The sequence below is a fragment of the Trichechus manatus genome, unplaced genomic scaffold (genome assembly GCF_000243295.1).
Source record: "Trichechus manatus latirostris isolate Lorelei unplaced genomic scaffold, TriManLat1.0 scaffold00210, whole genome shotgun sequence".
NCBI classification, from domain to species: domain Eukaryota; kingdom Metazoa; phylum Chordata; class Mammalia; order Sirenia; family Trichechidae; genus Trichechus; species Trichechus manatus.
The window spans coordinates 3,563,815-3,577,319 of NW_004444146.1; the positions used below are offsets into that span (position 1 = coordinate 3,563,815).

General features: G+C 38.1%; 1 pseudogene; it reads right to left on the minus strand.

Annotated features, from left to right (window-relative positions):
- Window positions 1-455: 455 nt before the first annotated feature.
- LOC101341875 (3-beta-hydroxysteroid-Delta(8),Delta(7)-isomerase pseudogene) lies at window positions 456-1,262 on the minus strand (annotated as a pseudogene).
- Between the last annotated feature and the right edge of the window lie 12,243 nt (window positions 1,263-13,505).

The window sequence follows — 13,505 nt, forward strand, 5'->3', positions numbered from 1 at the left end:
TTGTTAATATCCACAAAATAATGTGCTGGGATTTTGATTGCAATTGCATTGAATCTATAGATGAAGTTGGAGATAACTGACGTCTTATAAATAATGAGTCTGCCTATCCATGAACATAGAATATCTCTCCATTTTTTTAGATCTTCTTTGATTTCTTTCATCAGAGTTTTTTGAGTTTTTTTTTTTAGTCAAGATCTATTATTTCCTAATTTTAAAAATTGCCACTATCATGGACCTCCTAGGTCTGCTTGTGCTTTTGTCCCAACAGCTCTTGGCAGTAGCTCCACATAGCCTCTTTCTCTCTCCTCTCTCTGGCCCTTTTTGTGTCCACCCACCAGCCTGAGTTTGACAGATTAGTTAGCTTTGTTCCTCCAACCTGTGGGAGCAGTATTTAACTCTTCTGGCAGATGATGAGTTCCTCATCAGCCAGTGTTCAAAGACCAGCCCACTACTCACTAGTTCTGCTTGCTCTTGACTTTTGAGGTCTTGGTGTCCAGAGTGCTCTGAACATAAGTGAGATGCTTCACAGAATCGAGCACAAGGATTCTGGGCAGCACCAGCCACAGGGCATTCATGAAGACAAAGTAAAACCAGAAGTACAGTGGGTGACCCAGCTTCCTATGCCTGAACACGTCATGGTGCTCTGTCAGGAAATAGAGTCCATCCCTGTAGATCTGGCCCACAGAGACCACAAGCTGTAGGACAAAACAGAAGGGTTGCTGGTAGAGAAAGGCAATCACCATTCACAGGCTGAGTGGTCCCCACAACCAAGCCATGATGGTCACCACGCATACTGTGAGGTTGTCACCCAAAAAGTATCAGCTGTCCCCTTTGGCATACTCTTCCCAGAGGTAGGATAAGAAGGTTTGGTCTCCAAGGAGGTCCTCATGGTTGGGGGTGAACCACCCCTCGATCACCATGTGAATGAACCCACACACTGCAAACTAGCACAGGGACTTTCATCTCCAAGTCCCCAGTGGGACGATTGCAGCTCGACCTGACAACAGCCATGTAGTCACAACTAAGACCCCAGAGACAGAGAATAGGCCAACCAGGAGATGTCAGGTGGGGAAGTCATTAGGCACGAAGTTGTCCAGCCTTAGGTGCCAAGGCCAGTACAGGTGAAAGGGGTTGACATTGGTGGTCATGTCTTGGTGGGCTGATGGCTGTGTGCAGTTAAGTAGAGAGATGAAAAAAGGAACAGAAACACCTAGACAATAGAGAGCCCAGAATGAGAGTAAAATCAAATTCAATTAGTTCATTAATCACAATAAATTAAATGGACTAAATTTACCAGTTAAAAGACAGACTATGAGACTGCATTAAAAATAATATAAACATATGCTATTTTAAGAAAATGACTAAAATATAAGGTTTGTTCCAGCCCTCAGGGAGCCATATTTTGATGAGGCAAATAAAGAAACCAGACCTGGTTCATAGTCGAGTGAAGGAGACACAGTAAGGAGGCTTTATCCCAGCACTCAAGGGTGGCTGGTGGAAGAGTCAAAGGAACCAGGCCTGGTCCCACCCTCAGGGTCACAATCTGGTGGGAGAGACACAGGAACCAGGTCTAGTCCCAGCCCTCATGAGTCAAAATCTGGTGGGGGAGACACAGGAACCAGGTCCAATCCTTGCTATCAGGGGTCATGGTATGGTGGGGGAAACCCTGTCCCCACCCTCAGGGGTGATACTGAGAAAGACATAGAAATCAGGCCTGGTCCTGCCTCACGGGTCACAGTCTGGTGGGGGAGACACAGGGCCCAGGCCCTGTCCCTACCCTCAGGGGTCACAGTCTGGTGGAGGCAACACAGAGACCAGTCCTGGTCCTGAATCAGGGTTCAGTATGGTGAGGGAGATACAAAGATCAGGACTGGTCCCAGCCCTCAGGGGTCATAGTCAGGTGGAGGAGACGCAGAAACCAGGTTGAGTCCCATTGCAAGGGTCACTGTCTTGCTATTCCCTCCCTGTAGCCCTGGAAACTGCAATTGGGGGACTGAAGAAAGATGAGTAATCAGAATCACGACCTTTAGGCCCTGTGTTTGGAAAGCCAGACCTTCCCTGCAACAATGTACAATGCTGACAACCCGCAAGAAGAGGGACGAGGGAGAAAGGCGGAAGGCAAGGGTCTTCTTCAGTGCTAAAAAGGAAAAGGATGGTCAAATACAGAGACAACCGATGAACCAAAACCCTGAAGTCCAGCTGCCTAATGAGAAGGCGGATCTTCTGTCTTCCCAACAACCACATGGTAGCCAGGGGTCTCATGCGGGCATGTGGGGGTTGGGTGGTGATAGGGGAAGGATCTTGTGCAGGTGTGCCTTGGACCAGACAAGTGGCTGTTGAGAACTATGGGATGGAGTGGAGGGCCAGGCAGGGGGCACTTCATAGGAGTTTTATAGTTGTCCTCTTATACATATTGTGCATATTTTGTTAAATTTATGTCTATTTCTTTTTTGGTGCTAATGCAAATTGTGTTCTTCTTTTAATTTCAGATGTTTATTGATGGCATATAGGAAGGCAATTGCCATTTGTATATTAACCTTATATCCTCTGAACTCCTATAATCACTTATAAGTTTGAGGAGGTTTTTCTGTCAATTCTTTGGGATTTTCTACATAAAAACTCATACATCTGTGAACAAAGACAGGCTAAAAATAAAAATAATATATTTCTTTTTATTTTTCTATATTTTATTTCTTCTTTCCCAATCTGTATAACTTTTATGTCCTTTTCTTGAGTAATTGCATTAATTAGGACTTCCAGTAAAATGTTGAATAGAAATGGTAAGAAAGGACTTTTTTTTTCATGTTCCAGAACTTAAGGCAAAAGCTTCTAGTTTCTCACCATGAAGTATGATGTTAGCTGTAGGTTTTTTGTGGATTTTTTTTAAATTAATTTGAGAAACTTCCTCTATTCCTAGTTTGCTGAGTTTTTTTTTCTTTTATCATGAATGAGTGTTAGATTTTGTTGAATGTTTTTTATACATCTATTGATATGATTTATATTATTTCTTCTTTAGCGTGTTAATGTGATGGATTGCATTAACTGATTTTCAAATGTTGAACCAGCTTTGAATTCCTGAAATAAATTCCACTTGGTCATGGGGTATAATTCCATTTATACATTACTGGATTCAATTGCTGATACTGTGTTGAGGATTTTTGCATCTATGTTCGTGAGAGATATTGGTCTGTACTTTTCTTTATCTGGTTCTAGTAGTAGGGTAATTCTGGTTTCACAAAATGAATTAAGAAGAGTTCCCTCTGTTCCTATTTTCTGGAAGACACTGTATAGAATTGGCATCATTTTTTTCTTAAATATTTTGTAGAATTCACCAGTCAAAAAATCTGGACCTAATTCTTTCTGTTTTGCAAGGTTATTAATTATTGATTCAACTCCTTAATAGATAATAGGCCTATTCATATTATCTATTTCTTCTTGTGAGTGTTTTGGTAGCTTGTGTCTTTCAAGGAATTGGTTTAAGTTATCAAATTTGTGGGCATTGAATTTTTCATAATATCCTTTCTTTTTAATGTCCATGGGATTAATTGTAATGGCTCCTCTTTCATTTCCAATATTAATATTTTGTTTTGTCTCTCTTTTTTTCTTAGTTAGTCTAGCTACAGGTTTACCAATTTTACTGATCTTTTCAAAGAATCAGATTTTGCTTCATTGACTTTTTTCTATTGTTTTCCTGTTTTCAATTTCACTGATCGCTGTTCTAATATTTATTATTTCATTTCTGCTTGCTTTAGTCTTATATTGCTCATCTTTCTCTGCTTTCCTAAGACAGAAGCATAGATTATTGATTTTAGATCTTCTCTTACTTTTTAATATTATAAATTTCCCTCTAAGCACTGTTTACACATTCTTCCACAAATTTTGATGTTATGTTTTCACTTAGTTGAAAATATCTCTTAACTTCTCTTGAGACTTCTTCTTTGGTACATATGTTATTTAGAAGTATGCTGTTTAATATCCAAATATTTTGGGATTTTCTAGTTAGATTTCTCTTATTGATTCTAGTTTAATTCCACTGTGGTCTTAAAACATACTTTGCATGATTTCTATTCTTTCAAGTTTGTTAAGATTTTTTTCTTATGGCCAAGAATATGCTCTATCTTGGTAATTGTTCCATGTGAGCTTGAGAAGAATGTGTATTCAGCTGTTGTTGGATAAAGTGTTCTATAAATGTCAATCAGATCTAGTTAATTGCTGGCCCTGTTCAGTTCAACTATATCCTTACTGATTTGCTGCCTGATGAATCTGTCAGTTACTGATAGAGAGGTATTGAAGTCTCCCACAATAATAGTGGATTTGTCTATTTTTCCTTGCAGTTCTATCAGTTTTTGCCTCATGTATTTTGACACTCTGTTGTTAGGTTCATACATAATTTTATGTCTTCTTGGAGAATTCACCCTTTTATAATTATGTAATGTCCTTCTTTATCCCTCTTAATTATCCTCTCTCTAAAAACTGATTTTTCTGATATTAATATAGCTACCCCAGCTTTTTTTTTTCTTCAGAAATTCAAGCCGTATTCAACAGAGGACATAGAATGAGGGATATCATTGCTGATGTCAGATGGATCTTGGCTGAAAGTAGAGAATACCATAAAGATGTTTACCTGTGTTTTATTGACTATGCAAAGGTATTTGACTGTGTGGATCATAACAAATTATAGATAACATTGCCAAGAATGGGAATTCCAGAACACTTAACTCTGCTCATGCAGAACCTAAACATAGACCAAAAGAACAAGGGGATACTGTGTGGTTTAAAATTAGGAAAGGTGTGTGTCAGGGTTGTATCCTTTCACCATACTCATTCAATCTGTATGCTGAGCAAATAATCCGAGAAGCTGGACTATATGAAGAAGAACTCAGCATCAGGACTGGAGGAAGACTCGTTAACAACCTGCGATACACAAATGACACAACATTGCTTGCTGAAAGTGAAGAGGACTTGAAGCACTTACTGATGAAGATCAAAGACTACAGTTTTCAGTATGGATTATACCTCAACATAAAGAAAACAAAAATCCTCACAACTGGACCAATAAGCAACATCATGATAAACGGAGAAAATATTGATGTTTTCAAGGACTTCATTTTACTTAGATCCACAATCAATGCCCATGGACGCAGCAGTCAAGAGGGCAGAGCCAAGATGGCAGACAAGTCAGACACACCAAGCCCTCTCTCTGCAGCAAAGCACCAAAAAACCAAGTAGAACAGATACAGGCATCAATCTTGGAACCCTGAACTTTAAATGAAAGGATAAAGAATTATATTGGAAGGCACTGAGAAGAAGAAACTGATCAAAAACAGTGAAAGAATAGAGACATGGAGTGGAGGTTCCTTGCCGAGTGACACAGCACAGAACAGCCATCTTGAGATAAAGCCATAAACCTCGCACAAAGAACATAGAAAGGCAACTTCACAGAACTCCCAATAGAAGATAGAGAAATGGCACTGAAACAGCCAGAATGATGCTGGTACCATTGCATCACCACCGAGCAACCTAGCTCCAGGTCCCTCCCTTCCTGCTGGCCCTGTACAGATGTCCTGAAGCTGAGTGTCCTGGCCCTGTGCCCTCCCTTCAGTATGGATTATACCTCTGTGGCCCCATCCCACTACATCACAGCTGAGCAACCTGTCCTGATCATGTGGACAAGGTGGTGAGAGTTATCATGCCCACAAATAAGCAAGAAACCAAGCCTGACCCACCCACCCAGACATACAAAAACATAAAAAGTAAGCAGAATAAAATAAACAAACATACAATCAATAAAGAAAGAAAATAATACCTGAATGTCTTGGAGACAGCAGACAAAATAAAAAAAATATTAAAAAGAAGGATAAGATGGTTACAACAAGTGACCAAAATAAAGAATTAGATGACCTTCCAGTAGAAGAAAAGGCAGTAGAATTACCTGATATGGAATTCAAGAGAATGATATTTATGGTTCTCCAAGAGATAAGGAAAGAGATCAAGGAAAACACAGCAAAACTAAGGAAAAAATAGCCAAAATCAAGGAAAACACAGACAAAGCAGAAGAAGATTTCAGGAAAATAACACAAGAACAAAAAGACAAAATAAACAAACAATTACATATCATACAAAAACAGCAACTAGAAATTCAAAAGATAAACAACAAAATTTCAGAAAGGGACAACTCAGTAGAAGGTTTTAGGAGCAAATTTGAAAAAATGGAAGACAGAATCAGCAAGACTGAAGACAAATCATTGGATGCTACTTTGAGGAAAAATCAGAGAAAATAATAAAGAAAACCTAAGAATTATGTGGGCCATTATCTAGAGCAAAAATTTGCATGTGATGAGGGTTCCAGAACGGGGGAGAAAATGGAAAACACAGAGAGTATTGTTGAAGATTTGCTGGCAAAGTCTCCCTTAATATCATGACCATCCAAGAAGCTCAATGAACCCCATATAGGACAGACACCAAAAGAAAGTCATTAAGACATATCATAATGACACTTGCCAAAACCAAAGACAAAGAAAGAATCCTGAGATCAGTTTGAGAAAAAAGAAATTCACTTACAAAGGGGAAACAAGAAGACTAAGCTCTGATTACTTGGCAGAAACTACACAGACAAGAAGGCAATGGGATGACATACATAAAATCTTGAAAGAAAAAAAACTGCCAAATAAGAAAAATATATCCAGCAAAACTCTCTCAAACAAAATGGTGAAATTAGGACATTTCCAGGTAAACAGAAATTGATCAAATGATTAAAGGGACAATCCTCCAAGAAGACATAACCTTAATAAATATCTATGCACCCAACAACAGGGCTCCAAAATACATAAAACAAACTCTAATAGCACCGAAAAGAGAAATAGACAGTTACACAATAATAGTAGGAGACTTCACCACTCTCAGTAAAGGACAGAACATCTAGAAAAAAACTAAACAAAGATACAGAAGATCTAGACACCACAATCATTCAACTTGACCTCATAGACATATATAGAACTTTCCACCCAACAGCAGCAAAGCATACATTCTTTTCCAACACACCTAAAACATTCTCCAGAATAGACCACATTTTAGGCCACAAAGCAACCGTCAATAAAATCCAAATATCAAAATAATACGAAGCATCTTCTCTGATCACAGTGCCATAAAAGTAGAAATTAATAACAGGGAAAAAATTAAAAACTTGGAAACAGAATAGCAACTTGCTTAAAAACCACTGGATAATAGAAAAAATCAAAGATGGAATCAAAAAATTTCTGGAATCAAATGAGACTGAAAATACATCACACCAAAACTTTTAGGACACAGGAAAGACGGTGTTCGGAGGTCAATTTATAGCAATAAACGCACACATCAAAAAAGAAGAAAGGGCCAAAATCAAAACATTAGCCCTAAAACTCAAACAAAAAGAAAGAGAACAGCAAAAGAAGCCCACATTCACCAGAAGAAAGTACATAATAAAGATTAGAGCAGAGATAAATGAAATAGACAACGGCAAAACCATAGAAAGACTCAACAAGACCAAAAGTTGGTTCTTTGAAAAGATCAACAAAATTGACAAACCACTGGCCAAACTGACAAAAGAAAAACAGGAGAGGAAGCAAATAACTCGCATAAGAAATGACATGGAGGACATTACAACAGACCTAAATGAAATAAAAAGGATCATAACAGAGTACTATGAAAAACCATATTCCAACAAATTTGAAAATCTAGAAAATGGACACATTTCTAGAAACACAGTATCTACCTAAACTAAGAAAATCTGAACAGACGCATAACAAGAGAAGAGATTGAAGAGGTAATAAACAAACAAAAAAGCCCTGGCCTGGATGGCTTCACTGGACAATTCTACCAAACATTCAGAGAAGAGCTCACACCAGTACTACTCAAACTATTTCAGAATGTAGAAAAGGAAGGAATACTCCCAAATTCATTCTATGAAGCCAGCATAACCCTGATACCAAAGCCAGGCAAAGATATCAAAAAAATTACAGACCAATCACGAATTGTCTTAGTCATCTAGTGCTGCTATTACAGAAATACCACAAGTGGGTGGCTTTAACAAAGAAATTTATTTCCTCACAGTAAAGTAGGCTAAAAGTCCAAATTCAAGGTATCAGCTATAGGGGAAGGCTTTCTCTCTCTGTCTGCCTTCTCATCAATCTTCCCTCGGACTAGGAGCTTCTCTGTGCAGGAATCCTGGGTCCAAAGGACGCGCTCTGCTCCTGGCACTGCTTTCTTGGTGGTAGAAGTCCTCAACTCTCTGCTTGCTTCCCTTTCCTTTTATCTCTTGTAAGATAAAAGGTGGTGCAGGCCACACCCCTGGGAAACTCCCTTTATGTTGGATCAGGGATGTGACCTGAGCAAGGTTGTTACATCCCACCCTAATCCTCTTTAACCAAAGGCAGAGATTATGATTTATAACACATAGGAAAATCACAAAATGGAGGACAACCACACAATACTGGGAATCATAGCCTAATCAAGTTGACACATATTTTGGGGGGACACAATTCAATCCATGACACAAATATAGATGCAAAAATTCTCAACAAAATTCTAACCAATAGAATTCAGCATCACGTCAAAAAAATAATACACCACTACCAGGTGGGATTAATACCAGGTATGCAAGGATGGTTCAACATTAGAAAATCAATCAACGTAATCCACCACATAAAACAAAAGAAAAAAATCACATGATCATCTTAATTGATGCAGAAAAGGCCTCTGATAAAGTCTATCACCCATTCCTGATAAAAACTCTCAAGAAACTAGGAAGAAGGGAAATTCCTCAACATAATACAAGGCATCTATACAGAACCAACAGCCAAAACCATTCCCCTTGAGAATGAAAACATGACAAGGATGCCCTTTATTTAAAATTGTCCATGAAGTCCTAGCTAGAGCAATAAGGCAAGAAAAAGAAATAAAGGGCACCCAAATTGGAAGGAAGAAGTAAAACTATCGCTATTTGCAGATGATATGATACTATACCTAGAGAATCCTAAAGACTTCACAAGAAAACTACTGGAACTAATAGAAAGATTTAGCAGAGTAGCAAGATACAAGATCAACATACAAAAATCAGTTGGATTCGTATACCCCAACAGAGAGAACTTCAAAAAAGAAATCAGGAAAACAATACCATTTATAATAGCCCCTAAAAGATAAAATACTTAGGAATAAATCTAACCAGGGATGTAAAGCAACTATACAAAGAAAAATACAAAACACTATCATGAGAAACATTTCCTCCAAAATGAACAGGAGTGAGCTAAGGACACTGCCTCATAGGGCAACACTCCAATCCCTTTCCTGAAGGACACCATACCTCTAATCACTATCCTGTAAGTACAGTTTTTAAGCAGTTATTAATTCACCTGTCTGTGCAATTACCTGGCCTCAGTGGTTCTCAAGGGTATCATGCTGAAATTCCAATATAGTACATTTACATATTAATCTGCTTTTTCCACGGGCTTATCAAAAATAAAAATTGGTTTAGATTGACATTATTTTTTTTTCTTTCTCTCTGGCTCACTTTTTCGACACATGCTGGCTACATATATTCATAAAGCATCTCATAAAAAATCCATTATAGGAAAACCAAGAGTCCTACATAAATGGAAAAACATACCATGCTCATAGATAGGAAGATTCAACATTGTAAAATATCAATCCTACACAAAGAAATATATAGATATAATGCAATTCCGATCCAAATATGAACAGCATTCTTTAACGAGATGGAAAAACTAATCATTAACTTTGTACGGAGAGGAAAGAAATCCCAGATAAGTAAAGCATTATTGAAGAGGAAGGACAAAGTAGGAGGCCTCACACTACCTGATCTCAGAACCTACTATACAGCTACGGTAGTCAAAACTGCCTGGTATTGGTACAAAGACAGACAAATAGACCAATGGAACAGAATTGAGAACCCAGATTGAAATCCATCCACCTGTGGTCAGCTGATCTTTGACAAAGGTCCAAAGTCCATTAAAGAGGAAAAGACAGTCTCTTTAACAAATGGTGCTGGCAAAACTAGATGTCCATCTGTAAAAAAATGAAACAGGAGCCTTACTCACATCACACACAAAAACTCACTGAAAATGGATTGAAGACCTAAATTTAAAACCTAAAACTACAAAGATCATGGAAGAAAAAATAAGGACAACGCTAGGGGTCCTAATATATGGCATAAATAAGATACAAACCATAACTAACAATTATAAACACCAGAAGATAGACTAGATAACTGGGATCTCCTAAAAATTAAACACTTACTGTCATCAAAAGACTTCACCAAAAGAGTAAAAAGAGAACCTACAGACGGGGAAGAAATTTTTAGCTACAACGTATCTGACAAGGTCTAATCTCTAAAATCTATAAGATATTGCAACACTGTAACAATAAAAAGACAAATAATTCAATTAAAAAATAGGCAAAGGATATGAACAGACATTGCACCAAAGAAGACATTCAGGTAGCTAAAACACACATGAGGAAATGTTCATGATCATTAGCCATTACAAAATAACATACGAAAACTAGAATTAGGTACTACCGCACCCCAACATTACTGGCAGTAATCAGAAAAACAGAAAATAACAAATTTTGGAGAGGCTGTGGGGAGATTGGAACTTTTATGCACTGCTGGTGGGAATATAAAATGGTACGACCCCTGTGGAAAATGATATGGCACTTACTTAAAAAGCTAGAACTAGAAATATCATACAATCCAACAATCCCACTCCTAGCAATATATTCTAGAGAAATAAGAGCTGTCACACGAATAGAAATATGCACACCCATGTTCACTGCAACATTATTCACAATAGCAAAAAGATGAAAACAACCTAAGTGTCCATCAACAGATGAATGGATAAACAAATTATAGTACATACACACAATGGAATACTATGCAACGAAAAAGAACGATGATGAATCCGCAAAACATCTCACGACATGGATGAATCTGGAAAGCATTATGCTGAGTGAAATAAGTCAATCACAAAAGGACAAATATTGCATGAGACTACTATTATAAGAACCCAAGAAAAGGTTTACACACAGAAAGAAACAATCTTTGATGGTTTTGAGGGAGGCGAAGGCTGGAGAGGGGAAATCACTAACTAGATAGTAGATAAGTGGTAACTTTGGTGAAGGGAAAGACAGTACACATTGTAGGGGAAGTCAGCACAATGTGACCAAACAAAGTCACAGAAATTTCATAGGCATCCAGACACCCTGAGGGATCACTGGGCCAAGGGCTTGGAACCATCAACTCGGAGGACATCTAGGTCAATTGGCGTGACATAGTTCACACAGAAAATGTTCTACATCCTACTTTGGTGTGAACAGCTATCTAAGATACATCTACTGGTCCCATCCCATCCAGAGGAAAGGAGAATTCAGAAAACCAAAGACACATGAGAAATGTTAATCCAAAGGACAAATGGAGCACAAGTACCACAACCTCCACCAGCCTAAGTCCAGAAGAACTAGATGGTGCCAGGCTACCACCACCGACCGTTCTGACAGGGATCATAATACAGGGTCCTGGACAAAGTGGGGGGAAAATGTAGACCGAAATTCAAATTCACAAAAAAAGACCAAACTTACTGGTCTGACAGAGCCTGGAGGAACCCCGACACTATGACCCCCTGACACCTTTTTAATTTAGAACAGATGTCACGCCTGAAGATTACCCTTCAGCCAAAGATTACACAGGTCTATAAAACAATGACGCACATGAGGAACATGCTTCTTAACTCAACCATGTAAATGAAACTAAAATGGGCAACAACTGCCCAGAAGCAAAGACGAGAAGGCAGGACGGGACAGGAAAATGGAAAGAATGGAGACAGGGAACCTGGGGTGGAGAAGGGGAGAGGGTTGACATATTGCAGGGATTGTAACCAATGTCACAAAACAATTTGTGTATAAATTGTTAAATGAAATACTAATTTGCTCTATGAACTTTCATCTAAAGCACAATAAAAAAGAAAAAATAAGAAAGAAAAGTAACTAAGGGACATATTACATTGGGCAAATCTGCTGCAAAGACCTCCTTAAAGTGTTAAAACGCAAAGATGTCACTTTAAGGATTAAGGAGCACCCGACCCAAGTCAAGGTATTTTCAATCGCCACATATGCAAGGACAATAAGTAAGGAAGACCAAAGAAGAACTGACGCATTTGAATTATGGTTTTGGCAAAGAATATTGAATATACTATGAACTGCCAGAAGAACGAACAAATATGTCTTGGAAGAAGTACAGCCAGAACGCTCCTTAGAAGCAAGGATGGCAAGACTTCGTCTCAAGTACTTTGGCTATGTTATCAGGAGGGATCAGTCCCTGGAAAAGAGCAACATGCTTGGTAAAGTAGAGGGTCAGTGAAAAAGAAGAAGACCCTCAACGAAATGGATTGACACAGTGGCTGAACTATGGGCTCAAACACAGCAGCGATTGTGAGGATGATGCAGGACCAGGCAGTGTTTCGTTCTGTTGTACATAGTGAACCAACTCGACACCACGTAACAACAGCAACAACTTCAGCTTTATTTTGATTAGTATTAGCATGGTATATCTTTCTCCAGTCCTTTACATTCAATATGTGTGTTTTTATGTTTAAAGCAGGTTTCTTATACACAACATTTAGGTGAGTCTTGTTTTTTAATCCACTCTGACAGTCTGTCTTTTAATTGGTGTATTTAGACCATTCACATTTAAAAATGATTACTGATAGATTTGAATTAATATCTACCATGTTTTTAACTGTTTTTTAAAATTGTACTTGCTTTTTGTTTCTTTATTGTCTGCTATTTTTCGGCCGTCTCTGATTATAATTCAGCATTTTGTGTGATTATACTCTGGTTGTTTCTCCTCCTCTTTCTCCTCCTCTTCCTCTTCTTCCTCCTCCTCTTTCTTCTTCTTGTTTGCCTTCTTCTTTATTGCCTTTTTTGATTTTAATTGAGCATTTTGTATGATTCCATTTTCCGTCCTCCCTGAGTATACCAATTATCAAAAAACCAAACCAAGCCTGTTACCATCAAGTCAATTCCAACTTATAGTGGACAGAGTAGACTTGCCCCATAGGGTTTCCAAGGAGCAACTGGTGGATTCGAACCGCCGACCTTTTGGTTAGCCACTGAGCTCTTAACCATTTAGCCACCAGGGCTTCGTATCAATTAGACTTCTTTTTAAAAATTTTTAGTGGTTGCCCTAAAATTTGCAATATATATTTACAGCTAATGTAATTTCACTTTCTAAAACAATATACCACTTCATGACTAGTACAGGTAACTTATAACAAAATTTTCCCAATTCCTCCCTCCCTTCCTTTGTAACATTGCTTTCACACTTTTCACTTATCCATAAATTGTAATCTTCTGTTATTATTTTAAACAAACTGTAATCTGCTAGATTAGTTAAAAAAAAAAAACTATTGACATCGAGTTGATTCCGACTCATAGTAACCCTATAGGACAGAGTAGAA